The 17,256-nt window shown below is 44.9% G+C and overlaps 1 protein-coding gene and 1 long non-coding RNA gene across 4 annotated transcripts in view; both read right to left on the bottom strand.

Moving 5' to 3' along the window:
- Nucleotides 1-17,256, bottom strand: part of LOC306962948 (ecto-NOX disulfide-thiol exchanger 2-like) — a 59,919-nt gene that overhangs the window by 23,229 nt on the left and 19,434 nt on the right. The window lies entirely within an intron of this gene.
- On the bottom strand, nucleotides 7,399-16,913 carry LOC306962970. The gene is made up of 2 exons (XR_013792877.1): nucleotides 16,790-16,913; nucleotides 7,399-7,537 (listed from the first exon to the last, which is right to left on the bottom strand). It is a non-coding gene; the product is annotated as an uncharacterized lncRNA (long non-coding RNA).

The raw sequence follows: 17,256 nt of genomic DNA, 5'->3' as shown, positions 1-17,256 counted from the left end.
TCAAAGTATGTTGTCTAAATTAATACGGTCTGAAGACCAACAAAACTGATCTGAGGGCCGCACATATCTGTAGCATGATTTTAGCCTTATTAAATCTGCTTCACTCCCCTGTAGTTGTGCACAGGATAAGCTCAGACGTATTTAGGCTGAGTTACTCTTACCTACATGCGCATTGGTTTTAATTATGACTTTTAAGTTTATGTGCTTTTCTTAATCACCCCATCCCTCAATGCTGAAGCAACCTGTCAGATGCAGTGGGCAGCTCCAGCCAGGGTATTGCTAGATCTTGAGCCAAATTCATGGCTGGAGAATTGGCCTTCTGTGCCATTTTGGTTGAAGGGGAACCACAGCAAACCCACCCAAACATGGGGAGAAAATGCACACTGTGAAATACCGATGCAAAAGTATCCATAAGCGTAGCGTATTTTCCGGACTATAAGTCACAATTTTTTCATAGTTTGGCTCGGGGTGCGACTTATACTCAGGTGCAACCTATATATCAAAATATATAACTTCACATTTGTTATTTTCACACTGACAGCCGCTAAAGGGCGCTCTAGGCTTGGGTATCTGCTACTCCTGTACCACTGAAGATTTAAAAAAAAGGTAATAGGGCAGCAGAAAGAAAGTTTGGAGTGAGCGAGAATCTGGGGAAAAGCGGAGGTTACTCTTACTGCAATGAAGAAAACATAAAAGCCAATTGAGGGCTAAAAACTAGAGGAACGAGTTCGCAAATGGGTGCTTGAACAATGTGCTGCCGGGAGAGGCTTGTCAACGGTGCAGTTATGCCTCCATGACCAGGTAGTTGCCAAGGCTGGTGCAACTTATACTCCAGAGCAACTTATATATGTTTTTCACTTCTTCATTATGCATTTTTGGCTGGTGTGACTTATCCCCCGGAGCGACTTATAGTCCGGAAAATACGGTATAAAAAATGCCTGCAACACTTGACATGAACAGTTGTGGTGATGCTAGAACTCCCCCAAACCTGTCATGACACCTTCCTCGCCTTCACCACTGTAACTGCCTTCCTAAAGCTGCCAGGTTGATGTGTTGTTGCAGGTGTGATCATACAATTATCCAGCACAATGACGCCTCTGCTCATGTCCGCTATCGATGAATTTTAATACTTTAAATCACATGCTAAGGCAATTGACCAAATCCACCTGAAGGTTAGAAGCAAGAGGACGACGCAGATAAGTATATCCAAGAAAATGCGCTTAACCTTTTTCCACAAGGCGACTTAGCTGAGCACAAAAGAGAATAATTTATACGGTAATCCCGAAACCCTGCAGCCGTGCAAATAGTAAGCTGTTCTATCCCTTTGGTGCAGAGACATCGATCCGAACAGTCCCTGTGACCTTGTAGCACTTTGCTGTTTGACAAAGACCAAACACCGAGTAACTCCATGTCTCTATTGAAGTCTGAAGGACAACTTGACACCAGCGAGGAGGTAAACCTGACTGAGAGCTTCTTCAAATCTGTTCCTCCTCGTTTGAAGTGTGAACACAACAGGGACCAGAGCCTGTGGATGTACTTCTCTGTTCTGTTAGCGCTATAGCTTTGTTTTATGTCGGTGAGCAAAGGAAATTTCATGTGCTTAAGATGCAAAAAAACATGATGAGAGAAAAAGGTGAGTGTGGATGTTGTGACTATTTCTTTTGGAATGCAATGATAAAAAAGTGTCTAGAAGCGCTTTCTGAATAAAGAAGACTATAATGGAGAAATGTGCACGGCTATAAAGTTATATCTGAAATACATAAGCTACTTGAGAGTAACTCTGTAAGGTCACGACCGTTCTATTTTTGTCCTATACAAAATTAGCCCTGGTCTAAACAAACAAAAATATTGAATTGAAATCTTATGAACTGAAAATCATTTTCATGTTAAGTCTAGATAGGATTAGGCCGGCTAAGCTAACGCCTGGTGCCTTATAACAGCAGGGTGCTTGGGAAACACTTTGAGGCCTACAATGCGCAGGTAATGGGCTCCAGACAAGCTTTATGAACCATCCAACCTCATGTACAGCCTTGTAATAAGGACACAGGAGTACTTTGAGATTTCTATTACAAGACAAAAACAGAATGGCTGTTAGCCCACCACTGTTTATAGTATCGGGATAGGAAGAAGATGGGGAAGGTCTTCAACACATGCGGTGGCTTGGTTAATCGCTGCCTTCAGGAAACAAACAAATCTGTGTTTAGTTACAGCAGCCTGAGTCTGGGTTTCCATTCTAATATGTTGTTTAGATTTTGTAATACTCTATTGGCAACGGCTTCCTTCTTTAACCAACAACATCAGGGCTATAGCTTTTCCTCAAATGGATTAATAGGCGCAGTATACAGCAGAGTTCATGACAAAAATATTAAACACACACTATACAGTGCAGCTGTGTATTGGAATTCAGGGTCTTCCCTCGTCTAACCCCAGCTGTAGAGAGCTGACAAAACGGCTCACCGACAGTTCATAAACAACATGCTCCTCCATTAGAGATCTCTCTGGGGAAAGCCATGTTGTTACAGAATTGAAGACTTGACTTGACTCGAGTGTGGCTATCTAAAACAAACCAAGACAATTGTGTAGTCCATGATCACAAAAGAAAAACAAGAAACATTATTATTAGCCTGAAAATGTTCTGATCTAAGATTTGTACCCAATATGGACTGAAGACTTGTCTTAACTGCAATTTCTCAGCCATATGTGCCTGGAAATGCAGCTATGCTATTTTCATGTTATTATGTGTTCAAAATAAGGGCCAATATTATGCGGAGTAATGCTCCATGCTGAGATTTACTGAGACAGGTGCTGAATTGCGAGCATTACTTAAAGGTCCTATATCATGCACAATCGACTCTTTGGAGCTTTTAACCATGTTGTTATGCTATTTACCCCCAGAGTGGTTTTTGACTTGGTTGGAAGCATACCTCCAGAAAATGCACAAAAAAATAGTGCTCCATAGTGGTAGAGGTACAATATATCATATAAATGCCTATACTTTACTTTGGAATGGCTAAAATAGCATGATACAGATCCTTTAAAATTAGCAAGTGCTATTTGGTGGGCGTGTTGCACCTGATTTACTATTAGAAGCTTTTAGTGCAACAGACCTGAAATGTTAATACGTTAACTGCATGAGCACAAACTGCTGACTGACACCTTTGAGGGAGAATTTAAAAAGGAATGACAGATGTCCACAACATGGATCACTTTACTTTAATAAAAACAAAAAATAATCATTGGAAATAAATCATGCATGCATAAATCAAACAAACCTCCATGCCCTGAATGTTTGTCCTAATATTATAAGGTTTTCATCATAGAGTAGAGAATATTGTGCCAGCAGGAATAGACCCGCGCTCGGGCCGGCTCGCTTATTGGAGACGCCCGGGGATGAAAGGGACAGGTGAACAGCGGAACATACGGCTCATGCCTCCTCATGTATCATCAATCAATATCATCAGTCACCGTTGTGCACAGACCCCGTGGATTTCAGGATTAAGGATTTGGGACAGACTCCTGCCATTTGATGGACACTGCTGTGAACTGCAGTTCAATGTAGCAGAGAGACAAGGGATGAAGGAACTTTTACCTGATTTCACACAGTTCTTTGGGCCTAAATGTCTAATAAAAATGCAAAGTCAGTATATATAGTAATGTAATAACTCTATTATAAAGGACCCTGAATAGGTGCAAATAGAAAAGCAAGTGAACTATATTTATCCCTGCCCTCCCTCCTGTCCCACAGTAGCTGCTGACATACAGTACCTTTATCTACAGAGGACCATTTCGAACAGAATCTTATCAGTGTAACATTTAGAACCAGGAGTCTATATGTGAGGAAATGTAAACAGCTCCCTGAACCTGACAGGGCTTTATCTGCTCAAGTCTCTGAAACCTAGATGTTGTGTTGGTGAATGCTGTGACAAAATGGCTTGGAAATGGAAAGTTAAGAGACATTAGGAACACGTTTTTGACAATGATAGAACAAGCCAAATTCTTTTTTTTACCCCATCATAAATGCATAGTACCCTGATATTATAGAATCAATAAAAAAAGTCCACTGAATTTGACTAAGTGCTCTGGTGACGGTGGCGCAGTTGGTAGAGTGGGTAGTCCCATGATCGGAAGGTCGTGGATTTGAATCCCAGCTCCCGCAAATGCACACTGTCGCTGTGTCCTTGGGCAAGCCACTTCACCCTACTTGCTTCTAGCGTCTGTGTGTAAATTGGTGTATGAATGAGTGATGTGAATGAATGACTGGTTCCTTACTGTAAAGCGCTTTGGGCCTGATAAATGTAGAAAAGCGGTGTATAAGTTGAATCCATTTACCATTTGGCTTATTACACAGACTATACAGGAAACTAAGATTCCACGGTGAAGTCAGTCGTTGTGAGAGTCACAGACGTACTTCTATCAACAGCTGTGCCATTATCGGTCACAAACTCACAAATGGGAGCAATCAAGCTCGAACTGACTATCCGATAGTGACCCTCACAGAGTCATATGGGGTGAATTGGCCACGGTCTAGTGCCTTTCCTGCTTAACCGTCAGAATTGAACCTTCTACTGTATTTCCTCTGATGGTGCTATGGCTGAAAGGAGACAGATTTTGGCTTTGGCTGAAGTATAGAGCGATTACCAGTAATGCAGTAAATGCATTTTCTGAGATAAGTTAAGGATGTGAAAATGCTGTCAGGGTGGTTTTGTTTTGTGTGACAATGTGCACAGTACAACTGCATACTCACAGCAGGAGCAAACTGCTGACAGTGGTTGTCAGTGACAGACGAAATCATGACTATACAAACGTGAGTGCAAAGTAGGCATTTTTATTCTATTTTATGGCAGAAAAAGCAGCATAAATCACACCGTTATAGACAATATAAGCAATTCATCTATGCCAGGAACCCTGGTCATTTCAGCAACATTTTATGCAAAACTGACAGCCTCGGGTGGATTGAGGAAAAACGCATAAGACTATCCATGATTATCCAAGACTGTTTTAGCGTGGAACTGGAATAAATAAATTGTTTAGATTGTGACTTTACTTAATGAGGAATTTATTATACAGCAACATATTATACAACCAACACAGACACAATTTGCCTATTTATCTGTGGATAGGGCGTTGACCTCAGGTTATACAAACTGTGAACCAATAACAATGTATTTACTTAAAAATGATTTATTTAATCAACAACATGATTCTTTTTAAGGATAAATACAACATACTTTGCAAAAAAAGATAAGGGATTAAGCCTTTCCTTGTATTTTCAGACAATAAAAAAGATCATTATGTATGACATAACAGAGAAATCAGTTTACTAAGACTATGAAGAAAACATTAGGCCTGATCTTCCGCCTGGCGCAGCAACAGCACTAGCGCAGAAAAGAGTGACATCGTGCGTGCAAACAAATGGTGCACCAGTGCTTGCTGGCTTAGAAAGAAGGGATCGACTGAGGCGTGGTTTGGCGGCAACAGGCACTAGCTGCTTCTTCCCCTCTTCTCTCCTCATCTTCACGTTAACATCACATGCGGCTGCGTGTAGCTACTTCCTTCAGCATTTAGGCTACTTAGTTTTCAAGCTCTTACGGGACAAACTACAACCTTTATTCCACTTTAGAATTAAACATTGACATAAAACATACCACTGGCTCTGATATTGAAGTAGGCACTGCAGAAACGTGATCAAAACACCAACACGTGCCTCCCCCCACACCGCTCCACCCACACTCAAAATATTGTCTATATGAGTTGCTGTTTATTTTGGGTCAGTACAAAACGACCTTGGCTCCTCAGTGGGCCAGACCAATTGTTCATATTTTATTTATTTATTTCTGAAGAGTGCTGCTATCATCAATCATAGAAAGTACTGTATGGCATAAAAATAAAACCTGTTCTGTACAAACTACTATTTGTGTGTGTTTGAAATCAAGGCTGTCAGCACTCTAGCCATGCTTGATAAATCGCCACAATGCAGCAACGGCAGCATCTTAGGAAACGTGTTTTGAATTGTAATAATAAGAAATGTTGTAAACTCCAGGTGCTTCACAGATGATTATATTCACCCACTTTGAGATTGATCTTTCCCTGAAGAATCAATAGGCGTTTTATTTAGCAGCAGTTGGAGCTCACGCCAAAGGTCAAGAAAATCTATCAGTATGAGAGACGGTTCTTTATTTTCCCCATCACTAAAACATGTACAATAGGCCAGGATGAATGAGAGCGTGTTTGAGAGTGCGAGTGTGGGACAACAGATGCAAATTAGCCCCATTGGTGTGTTCAAGATGCACTGTCCCTACCAAATAAACCAAATAGTAAAATAAATATAATCGGCCATGTAGTTAACTGCTAATTCACAGACCTGGTCCCTAAGACATAAAAAGACATTTAAACAACAAATAGACACAAATAACACAATAAGACTCACAATAAAGCATTGTAGCATTTCAATGAATGTTCACACGTTTGACTTGATTTGAGCCATTGTTTTGTTTCACAGTTAAACTCGTTTAGATCTGTGATGGATTTCAGTTCGGCAGGTTTGGTGTTCCAGATCTGTGGCCCGAGGACGAGCTCTGTCCAAAAGACCTTTTTCACCAGAATGGTCTGCAGTCTCCACTTGCAGCGCCCCTTGTGGCGACACCGCAAGTTTTTTATTCATATCTCTAGCAACATCTGGTGCAAGACCATTAACACATTGAAACACTCATTTAACAAAAGATTACCTCATGATATTTTCCTTGAAGAAATGTTCCTTAAGCACTTTGAGGTGAGAAAGCGCTATATACATGATCACAAATTAAGAATCATCATTTCAGCATTCTTTCACAACAAACAATGGCCATGTGGAATAAATTAGCTAGAGCAGCTTGTGCAAAGTAGCGAAAGCAGTCAAAAAAAGCAAAATAAAGTCCACTCGAGTCATGTAGCAAGTAAAAGTCCAAACAATGGACCAGCCTACGCGTTTCGACCGCAAAGGTCTTCGTCAAGGCATGTAAAATGGATCAAAGGTGTGGAGATTTTTTAAAAAAGAGATCAGTGACCAAAATGTCACATGATCACGAACCAAATGATCAAAGGCAGACAGATAAACAACAATGCAAAAAAATTGTCCAGGCCAGGACTAACACGAGAGACCCAGAGAGGAAACCTGAAGGACATGAGGTCAAAATATACACACTGGACACTGGAGGCTTTTTGGACTGCTTTTGCTACTTTGCACAAGCTCCTCTATAAACCAGTCTCAGCTAATTTATTAAGTCCCAGTCTTTGAAGAGCACCAGTCTACCTTTCACTTTTTCCCAGACCATTGATGCACTCGCCTCCTTCTGTTTTCATTAAAACAATGGACATATTTGGGACAGTTAAGGTAAGGCCACAAGTACTGTCCCCTGCAAATGAAAAAAAAAAAGACTAGTCTGCTTCATTCTCACTTCTTATAATCACAAGAGTACATCTGAGATCGGCATAGCTTGAGGACCAGAATGTGTAGAAAAGGTGCTCCATGTCACAGCTCCGATAGAGAGTGCGGTGACTGCTATCACAGACACATGTAGCACCTGTGTATAACAATGTTATAACTTCTATGGAGTACGTACCTAGTACCTGCGAGTAAGCTATGTTACTACGGAACACAGGAATACAAAAAGGGAAATGTCAACATAGGCTAGTGACCAGAAGATCTAATTCGGCTCTAGGAGGGAGTGGACAAGAGGCAAGAGTACGGTTTAAGAGGTACCATGTATTTAAAGAAAAGTAGTAATAATAAACAAAAGTGAAAAATATATACAGAAACCAATAGTATAGATTCTGTGAATGGCCATTCAACAAATAAGCGCTTAAATCGATATCTAATAGTGAGTACAAATTCAAATCAAATGTTCAACAAAATGCACAATACAATACAACCGTACATTGATCATAATCCAGAGTCCGCAAACCCAGCGTTGGGAAACCCCAACATCATGCACACCACCCCACTTTCCAACCCCTCCACAAATCCCGGGTAAACCCACGTCTGGGTTGGGTGTAGTTGTCCAGGGGAAAATGTCTGAGGGGGTTTGGGGAATGTAGTGTGTGTGGGCAAGTGAGTTGAGTGGGGAGAGTTCGTGGACTACAAGGAGCCCCCTACCCGCCCAGCAGGAGAGTGCGATTCGATTCTTCAGCAATTGCCAACTGTAGGCTCTAGGCCTGCTCCATCAGCTCGCCATCGGGATTAGAACCTGGCCTGGAGAACAGGACCAAAAGCTCCAATAAATCACCAGCTAGTTGCTAACTATTTCGTTCACATGTGCACATAATTTAGATTAATCAATAATAAATGTCAGATTATTAGCACTAGTTGCACTATACATGTACATTTACATTCAAAGATCAGTTTCATAACACTAGTTAGAATATTTAGCAATTAATCTTTACAAATAATAACCAGCAGTCAGTTAAGAGTTAATCACATCACACAAGTTAATCACATATGGATCATGATTCAATTCACATTCAATTCAGAGTTGACATAATTAAGAAACAGGGCATAAACTTTATGAAACCCCATACTAACCAGCGCGCATACACAAAACGGCGGAGGCTAACGCCAATGCTACCGCAGCATGACAACAAACAAACACTCACCGGTTTAGCGATCTATCTCTACCCACAAGCGCTCTTCCTCGCGGTTTGGGTCACGGTAGGAGACTCCTATGAGTTGAGATATAAACCAGTTAAATGATAAGTAAAAACGAAGTGTTAGAACAACGAAAATAAGCTCAAACCGACCTGTAGCACGACTCTGATGTTGCTTTCCCCACTGCATCTGCACACTGAATGCGCAGCGCCATCTTAGAACGCACGCTACGCCGCCCCGACCCATGTGACTCGATGACGTCACCGAAAGCGAGCGCAGTGATTGGTTACCGGCATGGGGAAAAACTAATGAATGGGAACGGTAGGAACAGGCTGGGCACAGGTTTTATCACCTGGGTTACACCCTCCCCCCTTAACCCATGCAACTCCGGTGCATGCTAAACTACATGAACAGTAGGAACGTCGGTTACGGCGCCGCTAAAAGCTTCACCGTAAGCATCGGCTAAACTGTGAAAAACCGTCTGCACGACAGAGATTAGCGGATTGCCTAAAGCGGAGTATTGCAAACGCTTGGGCGGCTGTCGCTGTCGCAAAGAACGACGAACGAGCGAGTCAGGTTCAGTAACTTCTAAAGCAACCCCGTTCTCAGGACTGGGAGCGGCAACGGGTGCTTGAGCGGACGGCGATATTGGAACTGCCGCATGCGGGGATGTCTCTACTGGGCCCCCAGGGTCCAGCATTTCTTCAGTTGGAGGGGTCTCAAGGCCCATGGGGAGATCTTCAGGCTCAGGTAAGTATGGTTCCAGATCTATTTCAGGCTTAGAGACGTTGAGATCTTCGCTGGAGGAGTACGGATCCATGGCACCAACCACCAGAGAGGACTTCCCGACATCAGACAGGCTATTCACAGGTAAGTGAGGTGGTTCAGGAACTACGAGATTACGGGTTGAGGATTCCACAGGAAGAGTTCCCCCGACGTTAACCTTCACCGTGGGCGGAATCGAGATTTTAGGACAAACCCACTCCTCTTCCTCACTCGGGACTTCCTCAGTGTCTACACCAATGTTCGTCAGACTACGTGTTTGGGGTCTTCTTGCTGGTGTACTGGGTTGCAGTTCAGGTTCGGTACTTTCAGGTAGGAACCCACATGGCAGAAGGAGATCTCTGTGCAGAGTACGACTTCGCCCCGATGAGTCCTTCTCGGGCCGCACCGTGTAAACGGGAAGCTCTCCAGCCCGGTTGATGACAACGTAGATGTCTCTCTCCCATTTGTCCTCCAGCTTATGCTTTCCACGGAGTCGGACGTTGCGGACCAGCACTCTGTCTCCTTCTTCCAGCGTTGATGGTTTAACCCTTTGATCGAAACGTATTTTGTTCTTTTCTGCTGATTTTGCTGCATTTCTTGAAGCGAGTTGGTAACTTTCTTCGAGTCGAGAGCGAAGATTCTGCACGTACTGAGAGTGCGATGTAGACGGTGCGTCGCGAACTGGTAGACCGAACGCTAGGTCAACTGGCAGCCTTGGGGAGCGGCCGAACATGAGCTCATAAGGGGTATGGCCTGTGACCTCACTTCTGGTACAATTATAAGCATGGACCAGAGGCTTCACGTACTCTTTCCACCTTTGCTTCTGCTCTGGCTCTAGCGTACCCAGCATGCTTAGTAGCGTTCGGTTGAACCTCTCCACCGGATTCCCGCGAGGGTGGTAGGGCGTGGTTCTGGTCTTCCGAATACCAGCAATGTCGCACAGCTCTTTGATTAAATGACTCTCAAAATCGGGCCCTTGGTCTGTGTGCAAACGCTCTGGGATGCCATAATGCACGATAAAATTTTCCCACAGACATTTAGCTACAGTCCGCGCCTTCTGATTGGCAGTTGGAATGGCCACAGCGTACTTCGTAAAATGATCTGTGAGGACTAAGATGTCTTTAGTATTGCTTTTATCGGGCTCGAGCGATAGGTAGTCCATGCACACCAGCTCCAGTGGTCGACTGGTCTTTATGTTCACCAATGGGGCAGCTCGCTCCGGAAGAGTCTTCCTCCTGACACATCGGTTGCAGGTCTTGATCTTGGTTTCCACATCTGCAGCCATGCGTGGCCAGAAGAACCGAGCTCGTGCCAGGTCCAGTGTTCGCTCAACCCCCATATGGCCCATGTCGTCATGGAGGTTGGTAAGAACCACATGGCGCAACTCTTCAGGTAAGACGAGCTGGAAAGACACACGCTCTCCATCCTGCCTCCTTCGGTAGAGAATGTCGTCCTGGAGCTCAAGGCGATTTAACTCTCTAAGCAGAAGAGCAAGATCTGGCAACTCCTTCCTCGCAGTGGGAGGGACTTTCTCACCAGTTTCTAGTTGGTAGATAACTTCTCTGAGACTAGAATCTGCACGCTGCTTCTCTCGTAGATCATCCTGTGACAACGATGGAACGACAGGCAATCCCTGGTGAGACTCACTGTCGTAGGAATCAGGGATGGCAGCGACAGACATGCTCAGTGACTCAACCAGAGTTATGCAGGTCCCTCGAAAACCTTCCGGACAAGAAGTTCTCACCAAGCAGCTGTGACATATGGCGGCCACAACCTCTGGATCAACGTCAACTGCAATACCAGTATCTTCAACATGGTCACGTGCAAACTTTTGGACCATGTCCCACTCTCTTTGACAGTGGACGTCAGGTGGCTGGTGATGCGGTCTTCGGGAGAGTGCATCCGCATCTTGGTTCTGGCTGCCCGCTCGGTATTGTAGTTTGAAATCATATGTTGAGAGCGCAGCAAGCCATCGGTGGCTGGCAGCATCAAGCTTGGCAGACGTCAAGATGTATGTCAGCGGGTTGTTATCAGTCACAACGACAAAACTGGATCCATACAGATAATCATGTAATTTTTCCGTCACACTCCATTTTAACGCCAGAAACTCCAACTTATGTGCTGGGTATCTGGATTCACTGGTCGACAAGCCACGGCTGGCGTATGCCACGACCCGCAGCTTCCCCTCCTGCTCCTGATAGAGTGCAGCGCCGAGACCGGTGGTACTTGCGTCAGTGTGCAGGATGTAAGGTTGTTTCGGGTCGGCGAATCCCAGCACTGGAGCTGTCGTCAGTTTGTCAATGAGTGTTTCGAACGCAAGTTGGCATTGCGGAGTCCAGCGGTCATTGAATGGCTATTTCGCATCAAACGTTGGAGTGGATGGATCTTTGCGGACTTTGCGGCGAGTTGGTACGTATCCCTTCGTCAGGTCATTCAAGGGCTTTGCGATGGCGGCATACCCATGGATGAACCTGCGGTAGTATCCCGCAAATCCTAAGAAGGACCTCAACTCCTTCAGCGTCTGAGGGACCGGCCAGGATTTTAACGCGATGATCTTCTCCGGGTCCGTCTCCACACCCTGCTCCGAAACTACGTGACCGAGATAGCGCACCGACGATTGGAAGAACTTGCATTTCTCGGGCGACAGCTTGAGGCCATAGTCTTTGAGCCGTTGTAGAACTCGCAGAAGCCTTCTTTCATGTTCTTCTAGAGTATCAGAGAAGATTATCAAATCGTCCAGGAAAACCAAGACTTCTTTCAGGTGTAAATCGCCCATGCACCTTTCCATAAGGCGTTGAAACGTACTTGGTGCATTGGTTACACCTTGCGGCATTCTATTGAACTCCCAAAAGCCCAGCGGAGTAACGAACGCGGTCTTGGTCTTGTCTGCTTCAGCCATCTCTATTTGGTAATACCCTGATTTGAGGTCGAGGACGCTGAACCATCGAGAACCCGTAAGAGCTGAGAATGACTCCTCCAGATTTGGAAGTGCGTAAGCGTCTTTGACAGTTTGGAGGTTTAGCTTGCGATAGTCAATACAAAGCCTTACATCTCCATTCTTTTTACGGACCACAACAATCGGCGACGAAAATGGTGACTCAGACTCTCTAATCACCCCCGTCTCCAACAAATCTCGAAGATGGTTTCGGACGGCTTCAATGTCACGAGGGTGGATGGGTCGAGGTCGATGTTTGAATGGGGTCTCGTCGTGGAGGCGGATGTGATGCTTTACTCGATCAGTACATCCGAAGTCCAAATCGCTGTGAGAAAACACATCCGAAATTTCCTTAAGTTTAGAGATGACTCGTTCTTTCCAATCTGGGGGAATCGGAGAGTTCCCAAACTCGAAATCCAGATTGCATTCTTCTGTGCTTCCGTGTTGTGTGTTGGTGGTGGCGACACGATGGGTCAGAATCTGGGGTGACGCGGACAGTTCTGCAATAACACTTAATGGTGGAAGTGTAATACTATGATCCGATTCATTAGTGACGAGGATGGGGATCTTATGGGATGTGTGGCTGGGCAGCGTGATTAAACAGTTCTTCACACACAACCCCCCAGGCAGTGGACTAGACGGTGGTTCTACGAGTGCACACTTGCCCGCTGGTGATGGATTGGCTCGGACAGAACCCTTGATAACCATGGTGTGGCCTGCTGGAATTTCGACTGGTAATTTGCTGGCCAATCGCACCACACCATCCCTGGCCTCTCGGGTCTGCCGATGCCGCAGCTGAAGCAACTGGAGAACTGCTCTGTAGCCATTTTGCGATGGTTTGTAGCTGGCACACTCCCTCTCCAGGTGTTGTTCGTAGAGTGGCTCAAGGGTGTTCATCCCGATGAGAACCTGGGACTCGAATCCTGGTCTAACGTCTGGAACCACCAGTGCCAGTGTACACACATCCAAATCGTCACCAATAAATTCCTTTGGGAATGTGATAGTTGTTTCAATATAGCCCAAATATGGGACTTCTTGTCCTGCGGCCCCCTCCACTTGTAACAAATCACACAACGGCTTCACAGGTTGACGGGAGAAATGTTGATTGTAGAGCGACATTGGTATAGTCGTCACCTGTGATCCAGTGTCCAATAAGCAGGAGAAACTTTGACCGTTGATTGTGACTTGCCCAGTACATCTTGATCCGATCAATCCTCTTGGCAGTACAATGTTGTCAGCGGGAGTGGACTGTGACTTGTTGACACATTTCACTGGTGTCTGCTTGATGGGACTTTGTTGGCCCTCTGCAGTTCCCGTTTGCCCCTCAACAGGAACCCGCTCTAGTTTAAAGAAGGGTCATTGTGAGAGTTTGATTTCTGCCACTTTTTCTGTTTCTCAGCAAACTGTCTCTTCTTTGCGGCGACAAGTGAGGGATTGGGATCATCTTCGCAGTTTGGCTTTATATGTCCGTCTTCCCCACAGTTGTAACAGTAACCCGGCTTTGGACCCTTGGGTGATGAGCGGAATGTTCCTTTGCTGGCCTTCGCACCTTCACTGAGCTTGCTGACATGAGTAGACTTGACTGGAGTAGGCTGCCCTCGACCCGACTGAGCATCAGTGAGAGCCTTTAGCTGCTTTTGTATGTCAGCTAGCTGCTGGGTCAACTGCTGGGTGATGGTTGCTAATGTATCAACCTTGCTTTCTTCAGACGCAGCTACAGCATACTGAGCGTGCGCCCCGGCTCTAGCTTTTGAACCGAGGTGCTGCTTCATACGCTGAGCTTTAGCAGCCTCTCTATCTTCCTCCGTTCGCAGCAATAGCAATAGCTCAGCAAAGGACGGTGGGTGGAACTTGCGCTGTTTTAACTGGAGTTCGGATATCAGCGTATTGTCCCAGCATCCTCTACAGAATTGATTGAGCAAATGCCGGTCCAGCTCTGTAGCCTTAGCTCCTCCCCTCTTCACAGCCAAGTTGAGCGCCACTTGCAGACGTTGCAAGTACGCGGACGGCTGCTCACCCGCATCCTGGAACAGCTCCATAAACTTTGCGTACAACTCGTCGCCATCTTGGACAGTTCCGTATGCCGAGTCCAGAATCTGCAGATAGATCCCAGGTGGTGTTTCAGGTGTTAGATGTTTCACCATATCTGCTGCTGGCGGAAGGAGGCTGTCGAACAGTTTTCTGGAACGCTGCAGATTGGAGGCTGCCGGGTCCTTTAATAGAAGATCCACCCCTGAGCGCCAGGTCTCATAATCCGTTTCGTGTGGTGGTCGCGGCGCTCGGCCAGAAAACGATCTGAGTCTCTGAGAGGACATGTGCCCCGCACTGTCGTCACTCTTCACGATGTGTTCAACTACGTAGCGTTGTATCCCTGGAGGGTTAAGATCTGGCAGACCCATGGTTGGAGGTGTAGATCTTGTAGCGTATGGAACGTTTGGATTCACCTGGATCCTTGGCCACTCCACTTGCACATTGGATGCGGTGTCTGCAGTACCACGGGATGGACTGGTGGCAGCGTTGAGCAGCTGTGTGGCAACAGGGGTGGAAGTTGGTCCTGGGATAGACTGGCCCAGTAGAGACATCACACCGTGGAGGACTTCTTCATAATCCTGCCCTGTGAGTTTGGCCAAATTTCGCAACTCACTGAGGTATTTCTGTGTTTTCGAGCTTCCTTCCATTTCTGAACAGAAGAGACGAAGTTCAACAAGATTATAAGTCACCTGTTTGCTATGAAGCTTGAACGTATGTGGCAACATTTCTCGCAACTCCATCACTGTATCACCGTTGGTAAATTCAACAATAATCGTATTGTTGAAAACACCTTTTTCCGTTATCGTTTCTACTTTGGACGGTTTACCATACCGGCTCAAAAATTCAACAACTTCATCATCCGTATCAGTACCAGTAGCATATTTAACCAGAACAGCGTTGGGGATTTTTATGCCGTATTTCTCTAAAATGTCCATATTTGCACAGATTTCACTTTACTACAAAAATACACTCTGATCTGTCCGTATAACTCCCTCCTGGCTAGCTCGCCACGAATTATGTAGCACCTGTGTATAACAATGTTATAACTTCTATGGAGTACGTACCTAGTACCTGCGAGTAAGCTATGTTACTACGGAACACAGGAATACAAAAAGGGAAATGTCAACATAGGCTAGTGACCAGAAGATCTAATTCGGCTCTAGGAGGGAGTGGACAAGAGGCAAGAGTACGGTTTAAGAGGTACCATGTATTTAAAGAAAAGTAGTAATAATAAACAAAAGTGAAAAATATATACAGAAACCAATAGTATAGATTCTGTGAATGGCCATTCAACAAATAAGCGCTTAAATCGATATCTAATAGTGAGTACAAATTCAAATCAAATGTTCAACAAAATGCACAATACAATACAACCGTACATTGATCATAATCCAGAGTCCGCAAACCCAGCGTTGGGAAACCCCAACATCATGCACACCACCCCACTTTCCAACCCCTCCACAAATCCCGGGTAAACCCACGTCTGGGTTGGGTGTAGTTGTCCAGGGGAAAATGTCTGAGGGGGTTTGGGGAATGTAGTGTGTGTGGGCAAGTGAGTTGAGTGGGGAGAGTTCGTGGACTACAAGGAGCCCCCTACCCGCCCAGCAGGAGAGTGCGATTCGATTCTTCAGCAATTGCCAACTGTAGGCTCTAGGCCTGCTCCATCAGCTCGCCATCGGGATTAGAACCTGGCCTGGAGAACAGGACCAAAAGCTCCAATAAATCACCAGCTAGTTGCTAACTATTTCGTTCACATGTGCACATAATTTAGATTAATCAATAATAAATGTCAGATTATTAGCACTAGTTGCACTATACATGTACATTTACATTCAAAGATCAGTTTCATAACACTAGTTAGAATATTTAGCAATTAATCTTTACAAATAATAACCAGCAGTCAGTTAAGAGTTAATCACATCACACAAGTTAATCACATATGGATCATGATTCAATTCACATTCAATTCAGAGTTGACATAATTAAGAAACAGGGCATAAACTTTATGAAACCCCATACTAACCAGCGCGCATACACAAAACGGCGGAGGCTAACGCCAATGCTACCGCAGCATGACAACAAACAAACACTCACCGGTTTAGCGATCTATCTCTACCCACAAGCGCTCTTCCTCGCGGTTTGGGTCACGGTAGGAGACTCCTATGAGTTGAGATATAAACCAGTTAAATGATAAGTAAAAACGAAGTGTTAGAACAACGAAAATAAGCTCAAACCGACCTGTAGCACGACTCTGATGTTGCTTTCCCCACTGCATCTGCACACTGAATGCGCAGCGCCATCTTAGAACGCACGCTACGCCGCCCCGACCCATGTGACTCGATGACGTCACCGAAAGCGAGCGCAGTGATTGGTTACCGGCATGGGGAAAAACTAATGAATGGGAACGGTAGGAACAGGCTGGGCACAGGTTTTATCACCTGGGTTACACACACACCAGCTATTTGAGATTATCTGAGCTTGTGCCAGGGCTCTGGAAACAGGGCTACCTTCATGAAACATTCATGAAACTTATCACTGTGTTTAAACATGCCTTCTTACTCCTTGTCACAGCAGAAGCAAACATACTGAAGCACCCTTCATCTATGTTAGCTAAACCCAAACAAGCAGATTAAAAAGTGTTGATTCTGATGATTTACTCTTTTCTAGCACTGTAGCCACCTGGCTCTGTTGTTGATAATAATACAATGTAAAATTGTTATCTCCTTTAGAAAACAGCACTGACAGTCGGTCACATTTTGTCAACTCCTGCCGCTGGAAAGAAAAAGGATTGCGGCTAACGAGCGTGGTTTAAAACATACCTATACGGTGTTGTTATTATATGAGTCTCATCTTATCGCCTGTATCTATAGAGAAAGACGATTTCAGCTTGAAGTCAAGGTTAAGT

The sequence above is a fragment of the Gobius niger genome (genome assembly GCF_951799975.1).
Source record: "Gobius niger genome assembly, chromosome: 5".
NCBI lineage: Eukaryota > Metazoa > Chordata > Actinopteri > Gobiiformes > Gobiidae > Gobius > Gobius niger.
This window is presented reverse-complemented; position numbering and strand designations above follow the sequence as displayed.